A 27,713-nucleotide genomic window follows, 5' to 3' on the forward strand; every position below is an offset into this window, starting at 1 on the left:
ATATAGGACAGATGTGAGAGGTAGTTTCTTTACTCAGAGAGTAGTAGGGGCGTGGAACGCGCTGCCTGCAACAGTGGTAGACTCGCCAACTTTAAGGGCATTTAAGTGGTCATTGGATAGACATATGGATGAAAATGGAATAGTGTAGGTCAGATGGTTTCACAGGTCGGCGCAACATCGAGGGCCGAAGGACCTGTACTGCGCTGTAATGTTCTATGTTCTATGTTCTATGTTCTATAACCCACTATGTCCCAGCACATATCATCAGTTCTCGGCACGTTCCCAGGCACGTCTCAAGGGATGAGACATTCCTGGCGACATCTTTAAGTGCCATTCTGTATGTAGACTCTCGTAACAAGAACAGTTTTCCTTTACAATGGCAACAACACTTGCGAAACAGCATCTGTCAGAGTCCAAAGTGGCAAAGGGTCCATGTTTGCAGAACAGTATCTCTAACAAAAAAATACTTCGTGTCATTTAAGCCTTGTTGGAAAAAACAGAAGGTGAAGTCAGAAAGCAGGAAACTGTCGACCAGTTAGTAAAACATCTTTCATTCGGAAAATGCTGGTGTTCATTATTAAGGAAGTCGTAGCAGGACATTTGGAAAATCAGAATATGATCGGGCAGCGTAAACAAGGATTCTTGAAAATGACATCCTGCTTGACGAATTTATTAGAGTTACTTGAGGATGTAATGAGCAGGGTGAACAAATGGGAGCAAATAGTTGTCATGAATTTGGATTACAAAAAGGCATTCGCTAACAAGCCACATAAAAGATTAATACACAAGATAAGAGTTCATCATGCTGTGGGTAATATATTAGCTTAGATAGAGAATTGACTAACTGACAAGAAATAGCGGGTCAGGATACTTAGCAAACTGTAGCTAGTCGGTTGCCAAGGGATACGTACTGGAGCCTCAAATGTTTACAATCTAACCCTTTAGATGAATGGACCAAAAATAACAGAACAAAATTTGGTGATCATATAAAGATAGATACGAGAGCAAGTTTTCAGGAGGACATAAAGTGCCTGTGAAAGGGGATAGTCTGGTTGCCAGAGTGGTCAAAAACCTGGCAGATGGAATATAATGTGGGCATTGTCAGGTGTTACAACCTAGGTTCGAGAAATGCACTGTCTTTCTCTACTTCCACTTCTCCAGATTTATTTTATTTTAATTTCACCCAGTTGCTGATACAGCCAATTCTGTACTTTATCTACTTTAGTTGAAGAATAAAAATCCACCAACCAGGTTTTTTTAATAAGCAACAGATTTATATATTTTTTTCTAAAACATGACTAGTCAATAAAGCTTATTAACACACAAGTTGAAATATGAAAATATAAATATATTTCCTCTTAAATAACAGAACACACACGCACACATATACCAGTTAAAGGAAAATAAATAAATGAATAAGCTTTTCCTGAAGAAATCAACGTTACTGTGGAACCTGAGGTGAACCATCCTTGGGCTAGGGGTGAGAGTTTGCTTGGTCAATATGTTTCTCACGAAAACTGTTCCTTAGGAATGTCCCATGTCTGGCTGATGAGATAAGAAGAGTGTTGTTGAAGCCTGATGTCTCTTTCTGTTGTTGCGCTGTACCAGCTGCAAGGCCAATGGTGAGATAGATATGTAAACGAAGGAATGAAAATTACTGCATCTTCTTCGTTTAGAGCAAGAATTAAATTGTAATATTATTGATGCTTTAGAATGCAAATTAAGGATTGAAATATTGTCGTAAGATTATTGGATGCAGAACAGTATAATTGCCACTGTTTGACTGTAATTCTTCAGAACATCGCATTGAGTCTCAATGTGAGCTCAACTGTGTTTGTTCTCCTTGTGCACAAGTTAATAAAGTAGTTTTGCGAGTACTCAGCTGGGAAGTTCTGATTTATTTTGCTCTAGTTTCTTCCACAGTTTCTTGGAGGTTCAACCGAGATGACGAACCCCCAGAGTGCTAGCACGGGAGAATAGCGTGGTGCCTCGTTGGTCAATGGCTCGATGACCGCGGCTGCCTGATTTTGGCATGACGAGGTTTTGACCGAGGAAACGCACACGCTCACCTGTGTAGCACTACCGGGGTAAGTGAGAAGAGTTTGAGGGAGGTTCGAGTCCCCCTCGGGGTTAGAGACCCCGGTTTGACGTCACAGGTTGAGGGAGGTTAGAGTCCCCCTCAGAGGGTGGTTAGAGACCCCCTCGGGGTTAGAGTCCCCGGCCGGATCCGGAGGAGTTTGAGGGTGGTTAGAGGCCCCCTCGGAGGGTGGTTCGAGTCCCCCTCGGGGTTAGAGGCCCCGTTAGAGCCAGGTTGACGAGATTGGTAGGTAATTCGGAAGTCGGCTGGTAAGGTAAAGTCTAATTAGCTTTTGTTGTAATTATGGGAAATTCGTTAACGAAGGGGACTGGGGTCCCCACTAAGGGAACATCTAATGCATATATGTACATACATTATGGGCCGGAAAGTATTCTATATATCCCAAGATGGGTGAAGTGGACGCAGGGTAGGTAGAAGATGTTTCTGCCCGACGGTACCTTTAATAATGACCGGATTGAGAGTTTGAGATGCGTTCTGGGGGAAATGGAGAAAAGTGGCAGAAAGGGCATAGGTTGGTCTGCATATCTTATGTGGCAGAGGGAAAAGCAGAAGCATTTAGATGAGTCGCGAAAGAAGAGTCAGGAAAGTGCACGAAGGTCTGAGGAAGTGAGACAGGCACCCGAAGCCAGGATCCTGGTCGCGCAAACACAAAAGGGGCCGGTTCCCAAGAAGTCTGAACCTCCTGTTGATCTGGAGGAGGAGGAAGAGGATTGGTCACCACTGTATCCACCTCAGCCGGTCCCTTGTGTAGGAGAGCGCGCAGCGCAACCTCACCCTCCACCGCCTTATCAACACTCGGAAAACCCAATTTTTACCTCAGCCCCTTCATCGGACTTGCACTCCCCTGACAGTACTTCAGGCAGCACGGGGCCTTCCCAGGGCACCAGGTCTCGAGTTTATGTTAGGCAATTGCCCCTCCGTGCCTTCCCTGGACCAAGGGATAACCCGTGCATGTTTATCATCCCTGGACGCCCTCAGAACTACGGGCTATTGTTGAGACCACCCCCGACCCTAAGGAGGGTGTTGAAAGGTTTATTCGGAAATTCGAAATTCTTAGGAAATGTCACAGTCCTACTAAAGATGATATGGATGTTGTTCTGGACGCGTGTTTGGGCACGCACAGGTGGAGGCCGATCCGTGAGCAGGCTCAGTGGCCTGCAGGGGACATTGATACGGATGGTCTGGACCAACTCTGGGCGCGTCTTTGTGAGGCTTTATGTAAGTCATTCCCTGATGCTGTGGACTGGCATAAGATCCACAGTACTACTCAAAAGCCTGATGAAGGCGCGCGGGATTATGTTGAACGCTTTCACTCGGTTTTCCTTAAATGTTCCGGTTTTGCTACTGACGTTGGTATGCCAGCACTTGTCAATGCTCTTGTACGGGGGTTGCAGCCTGACCTTAGAAAAATGTTCACCCTGACCTGTGTCGGGTGGGAGGGCAAGCAGAATTTGACTGAAGTCGTTAGTGTGCTTCAGCATTGCGAGCGTCAACTTCAGTACCAGACGTCTAAGCCGGGAGATAAAGGCGCCGGCATGATCTTTTTTGCCGGTCCATCGGGGCCTGGTAGGCGTCAGACGCGATGGGGTCGGAATGGTGGACACGGTAGAAACGAGCAGGTCTATCGGGGCGGTTATTCAGGTACTTGCTTTACGTGTGGCATAAGGGGACATTGGTCCCAGAATTGCCCCCAGAAAAGGCAGGTGCAAGACCCCGAGACAGCGCCATTTCCGCCTCCACCACCCCCGGTATTCCAGCCGGCTCCTTATACCATGCATAACCCTTTTGGCCCATCGGGCCCACAACGATAGGGGTGCCACGCCCGCCAATTGCCCGTCATTATCGCTGAAGAGCCTATTATACCTTTGGTAGTTAACGGCCGTTTGATGAATTTTTTGATTGATACTGGGGCCACTTATTCTGCTATCCGTGCCAGTGAAGTTCCGAATATCCGTCCATCGCAGCAGAGCGTCAGTGTCGTTGGCGTGTCGGGACAACCATTATCACTTCCTGATAATGTCAGATGAGGTGCAGTTTTCCCTTTCGGGTAGGACAGGAGAACATCGGTTCCTTCTTGGCACTGATGTACCCGTTAACCTCCTCGGACGGGACTTGCTCTGCAAGCTCAGATGCACACTGGTTTGTTCCCCTGAAGGTGTTCGTCTAGAGGTTCCTGAATCTACTTACTCAACAGTTTATGCTTTGCTACAGGCGACCGAGGATTCAGTCTGTCAGTCTGCCCACACGTGTGGTGGTGGAACTTCGGGAATGTCGATCTCTCGCCTCGCCTTAAAGATCTGTTTCTCCATTTATTGACCAACGAGCAGGTCCAAGAGACTCTGGACGCCTACTCTCAACCCCTGCAGGATTGGCATGATCACCTCCACTGCACAGCCCGTTACTCGGCGGACGGCCCAGACCTCCCATACGACCAGAAGGTATCTCCCCAGCTGGGTGAGTGTTATGTCCTCACAATCTCCTCTCTCTGTGCTGGCCCCGATGGGGTCGCTGCATCTGTCGCTCCACCACCCCCTGCTATGTCTCTCTTTCAGGCCCCGCGGGTTGTAGCCACTCATGTTACACTCTATGTGGCCAAGGGATTCCAGGCCAAGGATCTTGGCCTTATGGTATCCCACCTCCAACGGAACACCCCTCACTCCAGCTCAGAAACGGGGGAAGGAGTGTTAGCCATCCATGAGCAAGGGGTGCAGCTCCATTTCCGCTGTCCTCTCGAGTACCCTGCATTTTTCCAGCATAGAGTCTTGTCGCCCCATCCAACTACTGCGCCGGCTTCTGATTTATTGCAGGGAATTCCTGATACCCTTTGGGCTAGGGGACCCAATGACGTAGGTCGGGTGCTGTCGGCTGAGCCTTTTAGAGTTCGGCTGGATGCAACGAAACCGTTGCCACGGAAAACTCAATACCCTCTTAATCCGGAGGCAGAGGACGGTGTGCGCCCTGTCCTGGAAGAACTTCTGCGCCTTGGAGTTGTGGTTAGGACTGCTAGCCCTTGTAACACCCCCATTCTCCCTGTTAAAAAGCCAGGAAAGGGTACCTGGCGCTTTGTCCAGGGTTTGCGGGTGGTGAACGCATGCGTTATACCCGCATATCCGGTGGTCGCTAATCCGACTACTATTCTCACCTGCATCCTTCCCCAATCCACTCACTACACAGTGGTGGATTTGTGTGGCGCCTTTTTCTCTATCCCCGTTCACCCAGATTCCCAGTTTCTTTTCGCCTTTACCTATAGGGGCCAGCAGTACACTTGGACTCGGTTGCCCCAAGGCTATAACGAGAGTCCAACTATTTTTTCACGCGCCCTCCAGTCTGATTTGGCCGATGTTTCCTTTCCTGGGGGTTCTACCCTCCTCCAGTATGTTGACGACCTCCTTCTCTGTTCCCCATCCCCGGAAGCCTGCTTGCAAGACTCTTGCGTCCTTTTGCAAGCCCTAGCTCACAAAGGTCACAAGGCTTCTAAGGATAAATTACAACTTTGCAGTTCTAGAGTTGAGTATTTGGGGCATGTGCTGGACGGACAGACCCGTCTCCTCTCCCAAAAGCGTGTTGATAGTATTATCTCACTCCCAAGGCCCCGCACTAAGAGGGAACTCACCCACTTCTTGGGTGTGACTGGCTATTGCCGGCAATGGATTCCCAATTACGCTAATACAAGTCGACCCCTTCAAGACCTAGCCCTCCCCTCAGCCCCCGAAGATCTCATCTGGAATCCCGAGAAGGAGGCCGCTTTTGCCTCCTTGAAGACTGCTCTATCCTCAGCTCCTGCCTTAGGACTGTCAGACTACCATAAGCCCTTTAACCTTTATGTCCATGAGCGAGCTGGGTTTTCCCAAGCCGTTCTCACCCAGCTTCATGGGGGACTTCAGCGACCAGTTGCTTACTATAGCACTCGGCTAGATCCCGTTGCCCGTGGATATCCCTCTTGCATCTGCTCCATTGCGGCGGCCTATTTGGCCGTCACGTCTGCACAAGGCCTGACACTTGGCTATCCTACTGTACTTTATGTTCCTCACATGGTCGCGGCCCTTTTAAATCGCTCTGCCACACAGCATTTGACAGCCGCTAGGGTCACCAGATATGAGACCGCGCTCTTGGGCGACCCCTCTCAGACCATTATCCGCTGCACTACTCTTAACCCTGCGACTCTCCTGCCAACGGGGGATGACGGTGACCCTCACGATTGCGACACAGTTGTCCACTTTTCCACCCTTCCTCGGCCAGATTTGCAGGATCACCCGTTATCGAACCCCGAATTTGTCCTCTTCGTTGATGGCTCCTCTATGCGGACTCTACATGGTCAGCCCCAAACGGGATACGCCGTCTGTGACCCCTACTCTGTCATTGAATCTGCTAGACTACCAGCTACTTGCTCTGCACAAGCTGCCGAACTGTTTGCCCTCACGCGAGCATGCGTCCTGGCTTCGGGACAATCTGTTGATATCGACACTGACTCTCGCTCTTCTTTTGGAGTCGCCCATGTCTTTGGACAGTTGTGGAAGCTCCGTGGCTTCCTTACTTCGTCTGATACCCCGATTCGACATGGACAATTAATTGTTAACCTCCTTTCAGCCGTTCAACTACCATCTTCTCTCGCTGTTATTAAATGTGCGGCTCATACCAACGGTAATGACTTAATTTCTCAAGGTAATGATCGGGCAGATCGTGCTGCACGGGCGGCAGCGGCCGATCCTTCCGGGTACGTGTTTCCCCTTTGTTATCAGGCTGCCACCCCTACCCCATTTACTGAACTGTCTGATATTATTCGTTTACTATCACAAGCTTCCCGCTCGGAACAGGATGCATGGCGGCGCGCTCAATGCGCCCAACGTTCCGATGGTCTCTGGTGTTCCCCGGAGGGGCGTGCTGTGGCCCCTGTTTCACTCCTGCCCTGGCTTGCCCGCATTTTACATGCGTTTACCCATGCGGGCAAAGGGGGGATGATCAGGATGGCGCAGCAGACCTGGTTTGCACCGTGACTTTCCACCATGGCAGAACGGGTGGCCGCTCAGCGCCTGCTCTGCCAACGCCATAATCCTGGAAAGGTGCCTCCAGTGACTGCAGCAGCGGGCCCACAGCTATGGGGCCGTTTTGTGTATTTGCAAATGGACTTTATACAAATGCCTAAATGTATGGGATACAACTATGTGCTTGTTGTGTGTTTGTTTTCATGATGGTTAGAAGCATACCCGACCAGAAGAAATGATGCTGTTACTGTAGCTAAGTTGCTGTTACGTGAATATGTGCCTTGGTTTGGAATTCCTGAAATCATGCCTAGTGACAATGGTCCCCATTTCACGGGGAAGGTGGTACGGGAATTATTGAAGGCATTACAGTGTACACACCACCTCTCCTGCCCTTACCATCCTCAGTCTACGGGGGCAGTGGAGAGACAGAATGGGATACTGAAGAACAAGCTAGCTAAGCTGTGTGAAGAAACAGGTCTGAAGTGGCCTGAGGCTCCACCTTTGGCCCTCATGACCATGCGCTCTCATCCCAACCGTATTACCTCCCTGTCACCTTATGAGATAGTTATGGGACGTCCCATGCGCCTCCCTGTTTCTCCACCTCTTACTGTTAAGCAAATGGACATTCACTCTATGGATGAGTGAATGTTGGATTATTGCATAGCGTTGACTAAATCTCTCAAAGGTTTGCATTCGCAGGTTGTTGCGGCACAGAAGGGGACCACTACTGAAGGATGCCACTAGTACCAGCCAGGAGATTTGGTCCTCGTAAAGGCTTTTTGCAGGAAACACTGCCTGGAACCTCGTTGGGAAGGCCCTTACCAACTACTGCTGACCACGCACATGGCCGTGAAACTCGAGGGGCAACCTTTGTGGATCCATGCCTCACGTAAAGCGAGCACCGACTGTGGATGGAGGAGGGGGCGCAGGAATGTTGACGACATCATCAGAATGTGGACTGTGATCTTGACCTTATTCTGCGTGACCTTTGTAAGGGCATGGACTGACAATTCTGTGGTCCAAAGGATGCAGGCCGTTGCCTCGCAGGGCAATCGGACTGAATGTTGGATTTGTACTCATTTCCCCACTAACCCCTCCTCTTCAGAGATGCATTTTCTGGCTCTCCCCTCAGCTTCCACATGGTCCCAAGGTAATACAGGAGCTCTCATTAGCTGTGTGCCCACTTGGAGGCGACAGCCCACTCCGGTGTCCATTAGGGGACCGGCCTGGTTATGTGTCAGAAGGAACTACACCAGGAGTAGTACCAGGGTGGGTGAGATGCCTTTGGGTTCCTGTGCCTACCTTGCAGATTATGACTACCGGGAAGCTCGGTTCCGGTTCCACAATCAATCTGGTCCTATGGCCTCCTTTTGGGAGTGTAAGGGTAATGAGTTGACATGTCTCTCACAAGCCCCTAGCTCTGAGGCCAATCTCACATATTCTAGTATGAGGGGGTGTGACTGTCAGCGATCATACAATCTCACCTTAAACAATTGCACCTCCACATGGACCTCTAATGGCTACTATGCGGGGGGGTCTAGCCCTTGCAATTACAAGAACCAGTCCGGGTGCCCTGACTTGCTGGCGCTGAGGGCGTTGCGACTCAGCTGGTCCTGTCGCATCCGCTGGTATGCCCAGGTGAACTCTTCTCTTGTCTGGAAGTGGCTTAACCTTTGCCAGAATTTTAAGTACTGGTACCCAACCCTTGTTCGCAATGGCTCGTTCTGGCTTTGCGGGGATAGGGCGTACAAGACCCTCCCCGTTGACTGGGTGGGTATCTGCACCATTGGCAATATTGTTCCTGAGGCCTTTGGAGTTAAGCACCTTACCATCCACTCCCGTCATAACCACCTAGGACCTGCGGAGCGTCGTGAACGATCGGTCCCGAACCCATTAGTTAACCGTAGTTCCTGGTTGCACCAATTTGCCCGGGCATACATCCCGGGTCTAGGGGTGTTAGAGCTGGAAAAGGCCATTGTTAATATCTCCGCTACCATGGAATTTATTGAGAATAAGACTGTGGATGCTATTCAGGGTCTGCAGTCGGAAGTTACATCTCTGTCTAAGGTAGTGCTCCAAAACCGAATGGCTCTTGATTTCTTATTGGCGGCATGAGGGGGCGTTTGTGCCGCTATTAATGAGACATGTTGTTTCTACGTCAATGAGGATCAGAGGATTGAGACAGATGTGCATGCCATTCAAGACCGGGTGCGTCTTCTTGACTCGGTGGCTCAAGAAAAGCCCTTTGACTGGTGGGGGTGGCTTCCCAATGTCGGCGGGTGGTTTGGGAGCCCTTTTAAAACTATCCTTAAATATCCTTTCCTGGGTCTTGTCTTACTCCTCATCCTATATATTGTTGTCCGTTTCCTCCCTTGTTTCGTTCGTTCTGTCTTCCCGTCACGGAACCATCAGGGTACCGGTGGCAATCCAACAACCCATCTCCTCCCTCTCCTTCTGGATCATGACCCCACTGAGGATGAAGCCCAATGGCGAGCAAATATAGAACTTGAGTAAGACCTGGCAGTTGTCCTTCCAGGACAAAAGGGGGGAAGTGTGGAACCTGAGGTGAGCCATCCTTGGGCTAGGGGTGAGAGTTTGCTTGGTCAATATGTTTCTCACGAAAACTGTTCCTTAGGAATGTCCCATGTCTGGCTGATGAGATAAGAAGAGTGTTGTTGAAGCCTGATGTCTCTTTCTGTTGTTGCGCTGTACCAGCTGCAAGGCCAATGGTGAGATAGATATGTAAACGAAGGAATGAAAATTACTGTATCTTCTTCGTTTAGAGCAAGAATTAAATTGTAATATTATTGGTGCTTTAGAATGCAAATTAAGGATTGAAATATTGTCGTAAGATTATTGGATGCAGAATAGTATAATTGCCACTGTTTGACTGTAATTCTTTAGAACATCGCATTGAGTCTCAATGTGAGCTCTGCTGTGTTTGTTCTCCTTGTGCACAAGTTAATAAAGTAGTTTTGCGAGTACTCAGCTGGGAAGTTCTGATTTATTTTGCTCTAGTTTCTTCCACATTACTAAACACAAATACGTTGGCAAATCCCTGTTAAATCGTGAAGGCAAAGGATAACATATGGAATGTTCCAGATGGCTCTTTCATCCGTCGTCCAGATGCACGTCGATGGCTGTCACTGGGAACTTTCTAGAACAGTTCTGTTCAGATGGCTTTGAGGAATAATCTTGCAGGCTTTTCTGGAGAATTACTGCATCAGGGGTATTATCTATCACACTGTATTCTCGTAAGACTTTTCAAAACATGTGGAAAAGACTGACTTGGTATCTTCTCTTTTAGTAGGTACCCGCCACCCCCCCCCCGTCCCATCTGTACTCAAAACCATATCCAAAAACGAAACTATAGAATTCCAAATGTTTAAGAGCTAGTAGCAAGCCCAGGGCTTCTTTTTTTCCACTACAAATTATTTATTTCAGTGTCGATTTAGCTTTTTTGAAAAATATACCACTGGCGTCCCCGCACCCGATTCATTTTGCAACAGGACTGCACCTACCTCCAGGTAACAAGCATCAATTACTACCTTGAAGAATTTAGTGACATTTGGGGTGGCCAACACAGGTACATTGATCAAAATTGTTTTCAGCCTCTCAATGGTTGCGTCTTACCCCCTTGTCTGCACTATTTTGGCTTTCTTTTATAGCAAGTTCGTGACATGGAGCAGCTGTATTCCTAAAATGTGTCACAAGTTGTGGTAGACACCACACATCCCCAACAAAGTCATTATTTTTGGGTTATACTTAGGGGTAGGGAACCCCAGAAATGCTTGGCCTTTTACTATTGCTGGTAACACTTGTCCTTACTCTACTTTATGCCCTAGGTTGGTTGCCCACGCTTTTGCAAATTAACTTTTTGCAAGGCTTAACACCAAATCAGCCCACTGTAATTTTATAAACTGGGCTGCCAGTTGTTCCAAGTGGTCCTTCCAAGTATCACTGCACACGGTCACATCATCACGACGAAGGACACAGTTATGAACACTGGCTACCACTTGATGTGTTCATCTCTGGAAAGTTGCTGGGGCATTTTTTAGCCCAAATGGCATCACTCTGCTTTTGAAAAGACTGTTTAGTTTGATAAAAGCCGATATTTCTTTATCTCGGGGTATTAGAGTAACTTGCCGGTATCCCATTAACAAATATATTTTGGCAAGAAACGTGGTCCTGCCCATTCTGTCAATACAGGCTTCCAAGCGAGGAATTGGGTAGGAGTCTGCCTTTGTTACTGCATAAAACTTTCTGTAATTTATTCAAAATCTGGTTAATTATCAGGAATTATCAGGAATTTGCAATAAAATGAATGTGAAGCTCCAATTGCTTGAACTGGGTTCAATTTTATCAGTTTTCAACATGTGTTGGATTTCTGTTTTCAGTTGTCCCGTTTTCTCCGGACCTACGTGACAAAGTGTTGTTTTACAGAAGTGCATTCTCCTACATCCATATCATATATGGCTAAGGTTGTGCACCATGGCTTGCTGTACAGATCCCTTTAAATGCTGTTCGTAGACCTGCTGGGTCTCCGTTTTGTTCAGCATCTAAATATGAAAATGCAGTGTCTAATCACACTGACTATTCAGTATTATCCAACCTGATAGCAGGAGGATCAATTTGGGAATGGTCCGGGACTCATTGTGCCTCATCCTCACTCCCCCTTCCATCCTTCACTGTCCTTACTACCTGACATGCCGCTACACTGCCCCCCATCAAACACTCCCAGGACAGCTATAGTACGGGGTTAGATACAGAGTAAAGCTCCCTCTACACTTTCCCACCAAACACGCCCAGGGCTGGTAGAATACAGGGTTAGATACAGAGTAAAACTCCCTCTACACTGTCCCCATCCAACACACCCAGGACAGGTACTGTACGGGGTGAGATCCAGAATAAAGCTCCCTCAACACTGTCCAGGGTGGCTGGAGAGTTGCTGGAGGCTGGTGCTTTTTGAGTTTGGGGAGGACAAAATCCCTCTCCCTCCCACAGGAAATCAAAGAAAGAACAATGTGGATTGAAAGTGAAACAATTGAAATTTCATTATTTCAGCAAATGTTAATTGAAAGAGTTTTGACGAAGCCACTGCTGAACCTTCTGTAAATGTGAGCTGCTGGGTGTAAGACTGTTAATGCAATTTGTATTAAATAACTATTTTCTAGTTTGTAAAGTGTTGGAAGGTTAAACTTTTTCATGTTAGTAAAATTAGTAAGAATATTTTCGAATGACTGCAGTCTAATCCATAAATTCAGCCACAACAGACCGAATTAAAACACATGCTCTCACTGATCAATACAAATATTGATAAATTACACAACAGCAACATTCTCTCAATACCAAACATCAAAGCCGTGCGTCCTCTAATCTGTGTCTGCATGTCACTCTCACAAAATGTGCAAATAAAGACTGGCTCTCTACTGCCTCCTACACCGTCCTCAGGTCTGTGACCGCATTTGTGACAAAGACTTGCCCAGCAGTGGGTGGTTTGCTGACAGGAACTGAAAGCAGTTGTCCACCTCCAATCTGTAGGGTACAGGTAAGAGATTGTTAGCAAACACTTCGCAAGGCTTGTCTCCATTAGCAAATGAATTTCACAGCTACTGGACTTAATTTGACCCTGACAACCCCACCCAATGCAAATTATTCCTTTCAGTGACATGTTAACAAATCTTAAATAAACACATTTTAGAGATCTGTACATTTCTCCACGGTTTATGTGGTTGTCAGTCTCAGCCTCTGTGACATCCTGCCGTACCAACGTGCTAACTTTTCTGGGTGCCCGACACTTATCACAATAAATAATCTGGTGATGCTTTGCCTGTGCCTCATTGAGAAGTGTGATTAGGCTTCCATCAGTAAAGTGATAGCACGTCTTCCTCCCATTTGCCTTTTGCACTGCCATCTTCTTCTCTGTAAGTAATGTCACACACACCAGAATTGTCCCAGGCAGGGAGATGACCATCCTGAAGGATAGTGGTTGTTGTCAAACCCTACTGGCATCCAAACTGACGGAAATGCCACCAGAAAGCAGAACAAATACCAAATATTGGTAAAAAGGGCTTTCTGGCAAATGCTTGAAGGTTCACTTCCTTAAAATTTAGCTACAGAGGAAGTTGATCACTGGGGTAGTGACAGTGGGAATCATTTTGAGCTTACCCATGCAGGGGCTAGATCTATTGCTGGGCAATCACCTGGCAGGAAGCACAGTATTGCAACCCGGAGGGTGCAGAACAGTCCAGGGAGACTGGAGAAAATGAGGGAAGCAAACAAAATTCTGTGCATTTGGGAAGTCCCAAAAGTCCCACATGGGGATATAGAGTCAGTGGAATTTTGAAAAGGCACAGATAGAGCCAAAAACATTTCGTGCACTAAAGATAAAAAAAACCAAACAATTTGGAGGAAAAGTACTAGAGATATAGTCAGCTGAAACTTTTTATAAAGATTAAATTAGGTCGAGAAATGTTCCCAAATGGGAAAGCCGAGAGTGAGGGAGATGTCTCACATAGTTAAAGTGCCAGAGGGGCTTTCAGTGGAAGCTGGACAACCACATGTGAGCTGTCGTGACTCAGAGGACATGGGGCAGATTAGGAAAACACTGCAGGAAAAAGGAAAAGGGAAGGTAACATACCCTAAAGTGAACCACACTTGTGAAAATCACAAGAAAATTAAAAGTGATATCAGCATGGATCTACCCACTGAAGAATCAAACTGTCAGGTACGAAATCCAAAACTATTCAAACCCAAAAATGGTGAGAAGGGTCAGTAGCTGCAGTGAGAAAGGGACACCAGCAGATGGAGATGGTGAGCGGGGCAGTAACTACAGTGAGACTGGGATACCAGCAGATGGAACTGCTGAGCCATTGCTGATGGGATATTCTGTGTTACTGAGAGCTTGAAAGATTCAAAAAGTTTCAGGAGTTTACTTTCTGCCAACTTGAGAAGCTTAATAAAATAAATTCAATACAATTTGTGTTAAATGGCTATTTCCCTATTCTGTAAACACTTGTAACATTAAAGTGGCTGCTGTTTGGAAAATTATTTTGTGCAATTAAAGGTAATGTATAAATAAACAACAACATCAAATAAAACTCAAACAATCATTCATAAATAAAAACTCTTGATATAAGTTGTGTTCAATGCTTCATCACTAACGTTATGACATTTCTTTCTCTTACACTTCCCTCTCTGTGCTGGTATCTTCTCTACTATAAGTCAAATTAATTGAAGTTTTGATCCGATTGTCTTTTGAAAGTTAATATGGAATCTGCTTTCAGAAACCTGTCAGAGAGTGAATTCCAGACCAGAACAACTATTTGTTTCTCCCCTCTACTCGTGTAAACAGTGTCTCATCAGCTCCAAACTGACGGAAAGATTTTGAATACAATACAATTAATTTCTCCAGGACAGCTGCTGCAGAGGAGATGGAACCTCCTGAATGTGGACAAGCAATGAACAAAATTCCCTCTGAATCCCCCAGGAGAACAGAGGAAAGAAACAGTCTGGAAGCAAATGGAAACAAGTGACACTTTATTGTAGCAGTAAAAACTCTTTGTCAGAATGTAGAGGTCTTTATTGCTGAACTTTATATAAACTGGAGGTGAAAAGTGGAAGATCTTTAATACCATTTGTGATAAATGGCCATTTCCCAGCTTTGTGAACCCTTGTAACATCAAACTGGTAAATGTTAAGAAAGTTTTTTTCGATTGATTGCAGGCTAATACATAAATACAGCAGCATCAAATAAAGTGCAAAAAATCATTGACAAATATAACTGTAAATATGGCGAAGAATTCTTGTGTAAAAGTTCTTGGTTATAAAAGTTCTCTTGGCTGCATAAGTAACCTGGCTCCAGTTTCAGTCTTTGTCACACAGTGGAATTGAAAAACCGAATAAAAACTGCCTGTTTAGACTGCAGTCAAACCGGCCTCTCCTGCTCCACCACGCTTCCCCACCCCCACCCCCACCACCCCCTCGCCCCCCCAACCCATCCACATCTGTTTCTTTTTCTCTCAATCTGGGATTTAATCGGATTGAAACGTCCTCTGAAGTGTTTCTGTCACCGTTTATAATAAACACACGTCAAATTAGAGGCATAGAGAGATATAGCACTGAAACAGGCCCTTCGGCCCAACACTGACCATCAACCACCCATTTATTCTAATCCTACATTAATCGCATTTTTCCCCCTCTCACATCCCCATCTTCCCTCAATTCTCCCACCGCCTACCTCCACTGGGAGCAATTTTTACAATGGCTAATTTACCTATCAACCCACAAGTCTTTGGCATGTGGGAGGAAAAGGGAGCAGCCAGTAGAAACCCACACGGTCACAGGGAGAACTTGCAAACTCTGCACAGGCAGTACCCAGAAGCAAACCCTGGTCGCAGGGGTTGTGAGGCTGTGGTGCAAACCACTGCGCCACTGTCCCTCCCTCTGGAATCAGTAAAAACAGATTATCTACATCTTTCCATATTACTCCCTCTGTGATCTTGCTGTGCACACATTGTGGCACATATTGATTAATGGTGAAAAGAGAGAAAGTGCGAGGCAGAGGAAGATGGAGAGGAAACGAAGAGAAATCCACACTCAGATCCTCAGGAAGTTGAATCTTAATGTGTCCCCATTGTTGTGTAGGAAATGCTGCAGGGCACCAGATGCACAGCAAGATCCCACAAGCAGCAATGTGATAACAACCGGGTACCCCTCCTCACCCCCTCTGATTCCCTCCATGTTTCCCTCACTCTCCTGCATCTCTCCCTCCTCTTACTCTCATTCAGAGAGAGAGATGGACAGAGAGAGACAGAGAAATCCACTCTCAGAACGTCACTCTCTGTTCAAATGGCTACTGCACATTTCATTTCACCCTCAAATTCACGGCACTGCCCAAAGCACCAGCATTATTCAGGAATTATACCAGCTGCAAGCTCAGGACGTTAATTCCAGGCCTTCAGGAGAGCTTTACACACAATGAATTCACTTCTAAAATGCAGTCATTGTTACAATGCAGGGAATTCTGCAGGCAAACTGTGCACAGCAAGATCCCAGCAATGGTGACACTTCAACATTCAGTTTACCAAGGTTTTGAGCGTTGATTTCTATCTCTCTCTCTCTCTCTGTCTGTCTTTCTCCATCTTTCTCTGCCTTCCCTCCCTCACCCACACTGCGCCTGTCTCTCCCTCTCTCTCTCTCTCTCTGTTTAACCTGCCACCTCCAGCTGTTTCTCAGTCTCCCACTTTTTCTCTACATCTGTTTCGGCCTCAGTGTTGTGATGTTGGAATGTATGCACAGCAGGATCCCAGATTGTGATCACAGCCAAACATCCCATCACAATCCTCAGAAAATGCTAAACTCCATCTTTGAACTTATAACAAGCCTTCATACAGCTTCCTGTTCAGCTCTTGTAATTATTGACCCACAGGAGCAGTTGACACTCAATGAATTAACTTTGAAAGTGGTCCTCACTGTTGCAAAGCAGGAAACCTGCAGGCAATTTGTGCACAGCAAGATCCCACAGGCAGCAATATGATAATATGCAGTTTTGTTTTTTTTTAGTTTCTTTTTAGTGATGCAAGTTTAGAGATCCCAGAGAGAGGAACATTCCTGCAGTTTGAAAATCTCAAGCTCCCATTTTCCTGTCTTTCTCCTGCTCCACCTCCCCCCCGCACTTCATCCACATCTGTTTCTTTTTCTCTCGATCTAGGATTTAATCCTCTGAAGTGTTTCTGTCACCGTTTAAAATAACCACACATCAAATTGTGACTCCTATTGATTTATGGTTAAAATAGAAAAAGTGCGGGGGGTGGGGGTTGTGGAGAGAAAACCAGAGGAAGATGGAGAGAAAACACTCTCGCTCTCTCTCTCTTTGGCACTCTCGCTCTCTCTCTCTGGCTCTCTCTGTCTCTCTCTCTCTCTCTCTCTCTGGCACTCTCGCTCTCTCTTTGGCTCCCTCTCTCTCTCTCTGGCTCGCTCTCTCTCTCTCTCTCTGTGTCTCATCCGTGCTCCCAATCCCTATCTCTCCCAATCCCTGTCTCTTCCTCTGTGTCTCCCTCTCCCTCTCTACCTCTGTCTCTCCCTCAGTCTGTCTCTTTCTCTCCCTGTTTCTTTATCTCCTTCACTCCGTCTCGCTCTCTCTCTCTCCCTCAACCCAATGCACCAGTTAAGAGTGTATTTGACCACGCCTCTGTTTATATTATACTCGGCCCTGTCTCTGGTATAAAAACGTTTGAAAAGTGTTTGAATATGGGTGAAGTGACTTTGGGATCCCCACCATTTCATATGGACAGGTGGAACTCCCTCCATTTATATGTAGAGTGGGAGCACCCTCCATTTTAGACATAGAAGGTTATCTCCCTCGACTTTATACGTAGAGAGGGAGCTCCATCCATTTTATATGTACAGGTGGAACTCCCACCATTTTATATTTAGAGAGGGAGCTCACTCCAATTGTTATATAGACATTGATCTCCCTCCATTTTATACATGGAAGGGCATATTCCTCCACTTTATATGTAGAGAGGTATCTCCCTCCATTTTATACATACAAGGTCATCTCCCTCCATTTTATATGAAGAGAGGTAGCTCCCTCCACTTTAGATGTAGACGGGGAGCTCCCTCCATTTTATAAATACAATGGCATCTCCCTCCATTTTATATGTATAGGGGTAGCTCCCACCATTTTATACATACAAGGTCATCTCCCTCCACTTTATAACTAGAGGGAGATATCCCTCCATTTTATATGTAGAAGGGGGGCTTCCTCCATTTAATATATAGAAGGTGAGCTCACTCCATGCGTTCTATAGACAGGATAGCTCTTTATTTTATGCAAAGATGTCTCTCTCTCTCCCTCACCCTCTCTCTCTCTCTCTCTCCTTAACCCTGTCTCTCTCTCTTGCTCACCCTTCTATCTCTCTCTCTCTCTCACCCTGTCTCTCTCTTTCTGCTTAACCCTGTCTCTCTCTCTCTCGCTCACCCTTCCAGCTCTCTTACTGTCTCTCTCTCCCTCTCCATCACCGTCTCTTTCATTCTCTCCCACTCTCACTCACCCTGTCTCTCTCTATCCCCCTCTCCCTGTCTCTCTCTCTCGCTCACCCTGTAACTCTCTCTCTCTCCCCTCGCCCTCTTTCTCTCTCACTCACCCTGTCTCTCTCTTCCTCACACTGTCTCTCGCTTTTTCTCTCTCTCCCTCACTCTGTCTCTCCCTCTCCCTGCCTCACACAGTTTCTCTCTCTCTCTCTCTGTCTCTCCCTCACCGTTTCGCTCTTTGTCTATCTCCCCTCACCCTGTCTCCCTCTTTCTCTCTCTCTCCCACACCCTGTCTCTCCCTCTCTCTCCCTCTCTCTGCCTCTCTCTGTTTCACTCTCTCTCTCTGTCACTGCCTCTCCCTCTATCTCACTGCCGCTCCCTCTCTCTCTGCATCTCTCTCTCGCTCTGTCTCTTCCGCTCTCTCTCTCTCTCCCTCTAACTCTCTCTCGCCCTCTAACTCTTTCTCTCCTTCTGTCTTTCTCCCTCACCCTGTCTCTCACTCTCTCCTTCACCCTGTCTCTCTCTTTCTGCATAACCCTGTCTCTCTCTCTCTCTCTCTCTCACCCTTCCAGCTCTCTTACTCTCTCTCTCTCCCTCTCCATCACCGTCTCTTTCATTCTCTCCCACTCTCACTCACCCTGTCTCACTCTATCCCCCTCTCCCTGTCTCTCTCTCTCGCTCACCCTGTAACTCTCTCTCTCTCCCCTCGCCCTCTTTCTCTCTCACTCACCCTGTCTCTCTCTTCCTCACACTGTCTCTCACTTTCTCTCTCTCTTCCTCACCCTGTCTCTCCCTCTCTCTCCCTCACTCTGTCTCTCCCTCTCCCTGCCTCACACAGTTTCTCTCTCTCTCTCTCTGTCTCTCCCTCACCGTTTCTCTCTTTGTCTATCTCCCCTCACCCTGTCTCCCTCTTTCTCTCTCTCTCCCTCACCCTGTCTCTCCCTCTCTCTCCCTCTCTCTGCCTCTCTCTGTTTCACTCTCTCTGTCACTGCCTCTCCCTCTATCTCGCTGTCGCTCCCTCTCTCTCTGCTTCTCTCTCTTGGTCTGTCTCTTCCGCTCTCTCTCTCTCTCCCTCTAACTCTCTCTCGCCCTCTAACCCTTTCTCTCCTTCTGTCTTTCTCCCTCACCCTGTCTCTCACTCTCTCCTTCACCCTGTTTCTCTCTTTCTATCTCTTTCTCTCTCTCTCACACTGTATCTCTCTCTCTCTCTCCCACACCCTGTCTCTCTCTCTCACACACCCTGTCTTTCTCATCCTTCCTTTCTCTCCCTCACCATGTCTCTCCCTCCCTCTCCCTCACTGTCTCTCTCTCTATCTCTCCCGCACCCTCTCTCTCTATCTCCCTCACACCCTGTCTCTCTCTCTCTTTCGCCCTCATTCTCTCTCTCTCCCTCACCCTGTTTATCTCTTTCTATCTCTTTCACTCTCTCTCTCTCACCCTGTCTCTCTCCCTTTCTCCTCCTCACTTTAACTCTCTCCTTCACCCTGTCTCTCTCTTTCTCTCTCTCCCCCTCTATTCTCCCTCCCTCTCTATCTCTCTCCCCCTCTATCTCTCTTCCCCTCTATCTCTTGCACCCCCTCTATCTCTCACTTCCCCTCTATCTCTCGCTCCCCCTTGATCTCTCGCTCCCCCTCTATCTCTCACTCCCCCTCTATCTCTCGCCCCCTCTATCTCTCACTCCCCCTTTATCTCTTACTCCCTCTCTATCTCCCTCCCCCTCTATCTCGCTACCCCTATCTCTCTCCCCCTCTATCTCTCTCCCCCTCTATCTCCTTCCCCATCAATCTCTCTCCCCTCTCTAACTGTCGCTCCCCCTCTAACTCTCGCTCCCCCTCTAACTATCGTCCCCCTCTATCTCTCTCTCCCACCTCTATCTCTCTCTCTCTACTCCTGCTCTATTTCTCTGTCTCCCCATTTCTCTCTTTCATTGTCTTTCGCTATCACCGTCTCTGCCTCTCCCTCCCTCTCTCCCGTTCTCTCTCTCTCTGCCTTTCTCTTTCTGTCTCTGTGTCACTGCCTCTACCTCGATAACTCTGTCTCTCCCTCTGTCTCTGTCCCTCCCTTATGGCGGCAGAGTGGCGCAGTGGTTAGCACCGCAGCCTCACAGCTCCAGCGACCCGGGTTCAATTCTGGGTACTGCCTGTGTGGAGTTTGCAAGTTCTCCCTGTGTCTGCGTGGGTTTCCTCCGGGTGCTCCGGTTTCCTCCCACATGCCAAAGACTTGCAGATTGATAGATAAATTGGCCAATTGCAATTGCCCCTGGTATAGGTAGGTGGGAGGGAAATATAGGGACAGGTGGGGATGTGGTAGGAATATGGAATTAGTGTAGTGTAAATGGGTGGGTGGTTGATGGTCGGCACAGGCTTGGTGGGCCGAAGGGCTTGTTTCAGTCCTATATCTCTAAACTAAACTAAACTCTCTCTGTCTCTCCATCTCTCTCTCCCTCCCTCCCTCTTTCCCTATCACTCTTTCTCTCCCTCTGTCCATCACGCTCTCTCTCTCTCTCACACCTTCTCTGAATCTCCTTGTCTGTTTCTCTCTCCCACTCCTCTCTCCTTCTCCATCTATGTTTCTTTCTCCCTCTATCTCTCTCTCTCCCTCTGTCTCTCTCTTCCTCTATCTCTCTCTCTCCTTCTGTCTCCCTTTGTCGCTGTCTGTTACTATCTATCTCGCTCTGTCTCTGTCCATCTCCCTTTGTAGTCTATTTGTGTCCTCCTTACAGCTTACTGTGATACCTAAACCTTGTATCTCTTTCGCTCCGTTTATCTCTCTCTCTCCCTTACACCAATGCACTAGTTACGACTGTGTTTGACCATGCCTCTGTTTATATTATACATGGCACTGTGTCTGGTATAAAAATGGTTAAAATGGGTGCGGTGTCTGTGGGATCCCCTCCATTTTATATGTACTTGTGGCACTCCACCATTTTATACGTAGAGGGGGAATTCCCTCCATTTTATATGTACAGGTGGAACCCCCACCATTTTATATGTAGAGAGGGAGCTCCCTCCAATTGTTGTATAGACAGGGAGCTCCCTTCATTTTCCACATAGAATGGCATCTCCCTCCATTTTATATGCAGAGCGGGAGCTCCCTCCATTTTATATTTAGAGCGGCAGCTCCCTCCATTTTAAATATGGAGCGGGAACTCCCTCCATTTTATATTTAGAGGGTGTTCTCGCTCCATTTTATATTTAGAAGGGGAGCTCCCTCCATTTTATATGTAGAGGGGGAGTGCCCTCCATTTTGTATGTAGAGGGGGAGCGCCGTCTATTTTATATAGAGGGGGAGTGCCCTCCATTTTATATGTAGAGGTGGAGCACCCTCAATGTTATATGTATACGGTGAGCTCCCTCCATTTGTTCTATAGTAGGGATCTCCCTCCATTTTATACATAGAAGCCTCTCTCTCTTTACCACTTCCTCAAACTGTCTCTAAGTCTTTCTAATTCTCTCTCTCTCTCCCTCATCCTGTCTCTGTCTATCTCTCCCTCATCCTGTCTCTCTATCTCCGTCCCTCACCCCGTCTCTGTCTTTACCACTCCTTGTCTCTTTCCCTCCCTCACCCTGTCTCTATCTCTCTCTCTCTCTCCCTCCGTCGTCCTGTCTCTCTCTCTCCCTCACCCTGTCTCTCTATTTCTCACTCCATCTCTCTCCCTCCCCTCACCCTTTCTCTCTCTCCCTCACCCTGTCACTCTCTCTCTCTCTGTCTCCCTCACAATGTCTCTCTCTCTCCCTCCCTCACCCTGTCTCCCTCTCTGTCTCACTCACACGGTCTCTCTCTCTCCCTCATACTGTCTCGCTCTCTCTCTGTCTCCCTCACACAGTCTCGCTCTCCATCACAGTCTCTCCCCCTCCTTCTCTCTCCCTGTCTCTCTCTCTCTGTCTCCCTCTCACTGTCTCTCTCTGTCTGTCCCTCACACAGTCTCTCTCTCTCTCTCCCTCACTGTCTCTCTGTTTCTCTCTCTCTCTCTCTCAATCACCCTGTCCCTCTCTCTCTCCCTCCCTCACCCTGTCTCACTATTTCTCTCTCTCTATCACACTGTCTCTTTCTCTCTCTCCCTCACCCGGTCTCTCGATTTCTCTCTCTCTGTTTCCCTCACACAGTCTCTTTCTCTCTCTCTCTCTCCCTCTCTCTCTCTCTCTCTCGCCTTCACTCTGTCTCTCTAAATCTCTCTCGGTCACGCTGTTTCTCCCTTTCTCTCCCCTCACACAGTGCCTCTCTCTCTCTCTCTCCCTCACCCTGTCTCTCTCTCTCTATCTCTCTCATGCCCTCCCTCACCCTGTCACACTCTCTCTCTCTCTCTCTCTCCCTCATCTAGACTCTCTCTCTCTCCCTCGCCCTGTCTCTTCATGTCTCTCTCTCTCCCTCACCCTGTCACTCTCTCTCTCTCTCCCATACACTGTCTGGCTGTCTCTCTCTCCCTCACACAGTCTCTCTCTCTCTCTCTCTTTCTCTGTCTCCCTCACCGTTTCTCTCATTTATTCTCCCTCACACAGTCTCTCTTTGCCTCTCTGTCTCTCTCTCCCTATTTCCCTGTCACTGCCTCTCCATCTATCTCGCTGTCGCTCCCTCTTTCTCTGTTTACAAAGTTATGAGCGGCATGGACAGAGTGGATAGTCAGAAGCTTTTTCCCAGGGTGGAAGAGTCAGTTACTAGGGGACATAGGTTTAAGGTGCGAGGGGCAAAGTTTAGAGGGGATGTGCAAGGCAAGTTTTTTACACAGAGGTTGGTGAGTGCCTGGAACTTGCTGCCAGGGGAGGTGGTGGAAGCAGATACGATAGCGACGTTTAAGAGACATCTTGACAAATATATGAATAAGAATGGAATAGAGGGATATGGGCCCCGGATGTCCAGAAGGTGTTAGTTTAGGCAGGCATCAAGGTCGGCGCAGTCTTGGAGGGCTGAATGGCCTGTTCCTGTGCTGTATTAGTCTTTGTTCTTTGTTCTTTGTTTGTACCTAGCTCCTTTGCTCAGTCTCGCTCTCTCGCTCTCAGCCCAATGCATTAGTTCAGACTCTATTTGACCGTGCATCTGTTTATATTGTAGTCGGCTCTGTCTCTGGTATAAAAATGTTTAAAAAGTGTTTTAAAATGTGTGATGTGTCTGTGGGATCCGCTCCATTTTATACGTAGAGGGTGACCTCCCTCCATTTGTTCTATAGACAGGGATCTCCTTCCATTTTAAATGTAGAAGGGCATCTCTCACCATTTTATATGTAGAAGGGGAGCTCCCTCCATTTGTTCTATAGACAGGGATCTCCCTCCATTTTACACATAGAAGTCTCTCTCTCTGTCTCCCAGTTCCTCAACCTGTCTCGAACTCTTTCTAATTCTTACCCTATCTCTCTCACCTTCACCCTGTATTTCTCTCTCTCCCTCACCCTGTCTCTCTCTCACTCAGTCACCCTGTCTCCCTCTCTCCCTCTCTCTCCCTCTCTCTCTCTCTCTTTCTCCCTCACCCTGTCTCTCTCTCTCTCTCTCTCTCCCTCACCCTGTCAAACTCTATCTCTCTCTCCCTCAACCTGTCTGTCTGACTGTCTCTCCCACTCTCTCTCACCTACACCCTGTCTCTCTCTTTCTCTTTCCCTCACCCTCTCTCTCTCTCCCTCACCCTGTCTCTCTCTCTCTCCCCCTCACTCTGCCTCTCTATTTCTCTCTCTCTCTCTCTCCCTCACCCTCTCTCTCTCTCACCCTCTCTCTCCCTCTCTCTCTTACTCCCTCACACTGTCTCTCTCTCTCTCCCTCTCCCCTCATCCTGTCTCTCTCTCTCGATCCTTCCCACTGTCTCTCTCTCCCTCACACTGTCCCTCTCTTTCTTACACTGTCTCTCGATTTCTATCTCTCTCCCTCACATAACCTCTCTCTCACTCAACCTGTCACTCTCTCTTTCTCTGTCTCCCTCACACTGTCTCACTCTCTCCCTCCCTCACCCTGACCCTCTCTCTGTCTCCCTCACACGGTCTATCTCTATCCCTCTCTCCCTCATCCTGTATCTCCCTCTCTGTCTCTCTCCCTCACTCTGTCTCCCTATTCCTCTCTGTCTCTCTCTCCCTCATCCTGTCTCTGCTATGGACCAAATGCTGGAAGGTGGGATGAGAATAGGTGGATCATTTTTTGGCCAGCACAGACACGATGGGCCAAGTGGCCTCTTTCTGTGACTTAACATTTCTATGATGCCCTCCCCATCTCTATGTCTCCCTCTGTTACAAAGAACAAAGAACAAAGATAATTACAGCACAGGAACAGGCCCTTCGGCCCTCCAAGCCTGCGCCGATCCAGATCCTCTCTCTAAACATGTCGCCTATTTTCTAAGGTTCTGTATCTCTTTTCTTCCTGTCCATTCATGTATCTGTCTAGATACATCTTAAAAGACGCCATCGTGCCCGCATCTACCACCTCCGCTGGCAACGCGTTCCAGGCACCCACCACCCTCTGCATAAAGAACTTTCCACGCATATCCCCACTAAACTTTTCCCCTTTCACTTTGAACTCGTGTCCTCTAGTAATTGAATCCCCCACTCTGGGAAAAAGCTTCTTGCTATCCAACCTGTCTATACCTCTCATGATTTTGTACACCTCAATCAGGTCCCCCCTCAACCTCCGTCTTTCTAATGAAAATAATCCTAATCTACTCAACCTCTTTTCATAGCTAGCGCCCTCCATACCAGGCAACATCCTGGTGAACCTCCTCTGCACCCTCTCCAAAGCATCTACATCCTTTTGGTAATGTGGCGACCAGAACTGTACGCAGTATTCCAAATGTGGCCGAACCAAAGTCCTATACAAATGTAACATGACCTGCCAACTCTTGTACTCTATACCCCGTCCGATGAAGGAAAGCATGCCGTATGCCTTCTTGACCACTCTATTGACCTGCGTTACCACCTTCAGGGAACAATGGACCTGAACACCCAAATCTCTCTGTACATCTGGACATTACCTTCTGAATCCCAATCTCACTCTCTCTGTTTCTCTCTGAATCCCAGTCTTGCCCTCTCTGTTACCATCTGAATCCCAATATCTCGCTCTGTTACCCTCTGAATCCCAATATCACCCTCTCTGTTACCCTCTGAATCCCAATCTCAACCTCTCTGTTACCCTCTGAATCCCACTTTCTCCCTCTCTGTTGTAGTCTGTATCCCAATCTCACCCTCTCCTTTACCTTCTGAATCCCAGTCTCTCCCTCTCTGTTACCTTCTTAATCCCAGTTTCACCCTCTCCATTAGCCTCTGAAACCCAATCTCAACCTCGCTGTTACCCTCTGAATCCCAGTCGCTCCCTCTCTGTCACCCTCTGAATCCCAGTCTCTCCCTCTCTGTTTACCTCTGAATCACAATCTCATACTCTCTGTTACCCTCTGAATCTCAGTCTCTCACTCTCTGTTACCATCTGAATCCCAATCTCTCCCACTGTTACCCTCTGTTTCCCAATCTCACCCTCTCCGTTACCCTCTGAATTCCAGTCTCGCCCTTTCCATTACCCTCTGAATCCCATTCTCGTCATCTCTGTTACCCTCTGAATCTCAGTCTCTCACTCTCTGTTACCATCTGAATCCCAATCTCTCCCACTGTTACCCTCTGTTTCCCAATCTCACCCTCTCCGTTACCCTCTGAATTCCAGTCTCGCCCTTTCCGTTACCCTCTGAATTCCAGTCTCGCCCTTTCCGTTACCCTCTGAATCCCAGTGTCTCCCTCTCCATTACCCTCTGAATCCCATTCTCGTCATCTCTGTTACCCTCTGAATCTCAAGCTATTCCTCTCCGTTACCCTCTGAATCCCAGTCTCACCCTCTCTGTTACACTCTGAATCCCAGTCACACCCTCTTCATTACCCTCTGAATCGCAATCTCACCCTCACTGTTACCCTCTGAATCCAAGTTTCACCCTCTATGTTACCCTCTGAATCCCAGTCTCTCCCTCTCTGTTACCCTCTGAATCCCAATCTTACCCTCTCTGTTGCCCTCTGAATCCCAGTGTCTCCCTGTCCGTTACCCTCTAAATCCCAAACTAATACTCTCTGTTATGCACTGAATCCGAGTCTCTCCCTCTATGTTACGCTCTGAATCCCAGTGTCTCCCTGTCCGTTACCCTCTAAATCCCAATCACGCCCTCTCTGTTACCCTCTGAATCCCAGTCTCTCCCTCTCTGTTGCCGTCTGAATCCCAATCTCACCCTTCCTGTTACCTTCTGAATCCCAGTCTCTCCCTTTCCATTACTCTCTGAATCCCAAGCTCTCCCTCTCGGTTACCCTCTGAATCCCAGGCTGGCCCTCTCTGTTACCCTAAAATCTCACTCTATTCCTCTTCGTTACCCTCTGAATCCCAGTCTCACCCTCTCTGTTACACTCTGAATCCCAATCTCACCCTCACTGTTACCCTCTGAATCCCAGTCTCTCCCTCTATGTTACCCTTTGAATCCCAGACTCTCTCCCTCTCTGTTACCCTCTGAATCCCAATCTCACCCTCTCTGTTACCCTCTGAATCCCAGTGTCTCCCTGTCCATTACCCTCTAAGTCCCAAACTAATCCTCTCTGTTACCCTCTGAATCCCAGTCTCTCCCTCTATGTTACCCTTTGAATCCCAGACTCTCTCCCTCTCTGTTACCCTCTGAATCCCAATCTCACCCTCTCTGTTACCCTCTGAATCCCAGTGTCTCCCTGTCCATTACCCTCTAAGTCCCAAACTAATCCTCTCTGTTATCCTCTGAATCCCAGTCTCGCCCTCTCTGTGACCCTCTGAATATCAGTCTCACCCTCTCTGTTAGCCTCTGAATCTCAATCTCTCCCTCTATGCTACCCTCTGAATCCCAGTCTCTCCCTCTTGTTACCCTCTGAATCCCATTCTCTCCCTCTCTGTTACCTCTGAATCCCAATCCTTCCCTCTCTGTTACCCTCTGAATTCCAGTCACGCCCTCTCATGTTACCCTCTGAATCCCAGGCTCATCCTCTCTGTTACTATCTGAATCCCAGTCTCTCCCTCTCTGTTACCCTCTGAATCTCAATCTCACCCTTTCCGTTGCCCTCTGAATTCCAGTCTTACCCTCTCCGTTACACTCTGAATCAGAATCTCGCCCTCCGTGTTACCGTCTGAATGCCACTCTCACCCTTTCTGTTACCCTCTGAATCCCAGTCTCGCCCTCTCTGTGACACTCTGAATATCAGTCTCACCCTATCTGTTAGCCTCTGAATCTCAATCTCTCCCTCTGCGCTACACTCTGAATCCCAGTCTCTCCCTCTTGTTACACTCTGAATCCCAGTCTCTCCCTCTTGTTACACTCTGAATCCCAGTCTCTCCCTCTTGTTACCTCTGAATCCCAATCTTTCCCTCTCTGTTACCCTCTGAATCCAAATTTCTCCCTCTCCGTTACCCTCTGAATTCCAGTCTCGCCCTCTCATGTTACCCTCTGAATCCCAGTCTCTCCCTCTCTGTTACCCTCTGAATCCCAGTCTCTCCCTCTCTGTTACCCTCTGAATCCCAATCTCTCTCTCTCTGTTACCCTCTGAATCCCAAGGTCACCCTCTCTGTTACCCTTTGAACCCCTGTCTCTCCCTCTCTGTTACCCTTTGAACCCCTGTCTCTCCCTCTCTGTTGCCCTCT

The sequence above is a fragment of the Heterodontus francisci genome, chromosome 26, assembly GCF_036365525.1.
Source record: "Heterodontus francisci isolate sHetFra1 chromosome 26, sHetFra1.hap1, whole genome shotgun sequence".
Classification (NCBI taxonomy): Eukaryota; Metazoa; Chordata; class Chondrichthyes; order Heterodontiformes; family Heterodontidae; genus Heterodontus; species Heterodontus francisci.